Raw genomic sequence first — 1,819 nt, 5'->3', positions numbered from 1 at the left:
AACCACTGAGACTATGGCCCCTAGCTGCACTTCAGGTCTGGAATTGAACCCATGCCTGTGGCTTCCAGCCAAACAAAAGACAGGCATATGAGTTAAACATTTACCTGAGGTAGATACACTCCTTGGAGAGAACAGTCATGGGTGAAAGAAGGGTGTTTATACACAGGGAGGAAGATCAGGGGGCAGGAGTGCATGGAGGGATGGACACAGGGAAGAGGTAACTATTGGTAGGAAGTGGGAGGGGAGCTGTTGCATTGTGGTAAGCTGTGGTCAATGTCATGAGACAAAGTGTATGTGAACTCTTTCATGGAAAGTGAATTTGCTCTGCAAATTTTCACCCAAATCACAATTAAAAAAAAAAAAAAAATTCTGGTACACATTTGGCAAGATTATCTGTGTATGCATAGGCTTACATTATGTAACAACATAAAAACAGCCCAACATAACAACTATGTACTCTGTTAACACTGTCAGTTTTTGTAAAATGAAGTCTCATTCCAGTCATTGATTGTAAAATGAAGTCTCATCCCAGAGATGACAAAATGTGACAAAATGTGTCTTATTGATGAAGTAAAGTTCAGTAGTATTTTCCTTTTTCTTTATAAAATTTCCCTTAAATAATTAAAATCATACTACTTTTTAAACGTTGTTTTATTTTTTTTTTCTTAGAAATTTAATTGGGATCCTCTCTTGTTGTTGTATGTTCTGACAAGTTTTCCCCAACTCATGGTGACCATATGTATAACAGAACAAAATATTACCTGATCCTGTGCCAGTCTCATAATCCCTACCATACCTGAGTCCATCGCTGGAGCCACCATGTGAATATATCTTGTTGAGGGTCTTCGTTGCTTTCGTTGACCCTTCACTTTACCAAGCATGACATCCTTCTTCAGAGACTGGTCCCTTCTGACTACGTGACCAAAGTAGGTGAAACAGAGTCTGGCCATTCTCGCTTCCAAGGAGCATTCTGTCTGCACTTGCTCCAGGGCAGATTTGTTAGCATTCTTCTCCAACACCACAACTCAAAAGCATCAACACTTCTTTAGTCATCCTTATTTATTGTCCAGCTCTCACATACATAAGAGGAGATTGAAAATACCATGACTTGCATTTGGCACACCTTAGTCTTCAAGGAAATATCTTTACTGTTCAGCACTTGAAAGAGCTCTTTTACAGCAGATTTGTCCAAGGCAATGCATCATCTGATGCCTTTTTTCCCCCATGGCTCAATGCAGTTGTTGTTGTTGTTGTTGTTTTTGCAGTGTTCCCTCCCCTCTCCTCCCACCCCTGGCAACCAACAAAGAAAGTTTCTCTCCATATATAAACCTTTCCTTGACCATCCACAACAATGAACTAATTTGTCCTTCCATGACTGACTTATTTCACTCAGCATAATGTCCTCCAAGTTCATCCATATTATGTGGTGTTTTACAGACTCTACATTATTCTTTAGTGCTGCATAGCATTCTAGTATGTGTATGCACCATAGTTTGGTCATCCACTCTTCCGCTGATGGGCACATATGTTGTTTCCATCTTTTTGCTATTGTAAATAGTGCTGTGATGAACATGAGCATGCTTGTATCTGTTCTTATTCTGGCTCTCACCTCTCTAGGATATATACCTAATAATGGGATTGCTAGGTCAAATGGTATCTCCAACTTTCTAAGGAATCGCCATATTGCTTTCCACAGTGGTTGTGTCACACAAGCAGTGTATGAGAGTCCCAATCTCTCCACATCCCCACCAGCATTTGTTTTCGGTCACGATGGCATTTTTTTTGCCATCAGTGCTGGGGTGAGACAGCATATCTCATT

The sequence above is a fragment of the Orycteropus afer genome, unplaced genomic scaffold (assembly GCF_000298275.1).
Source record: "Orycteropus afer afer isolate SDZICR_OR568_19922 unplaced genomic scaffold, OryAfe1.0 scaffold00602, whole genome shotgun sequence".
Lineage (NCBI taxonomy): Eukaryota > Metazoa > Chordata > Mammalia > Tubulidentata > Orycteropodidae > Orycteropus > Orycteropus afer.
Note: the sequence above shows the minus strand (reverse complement) of the source record.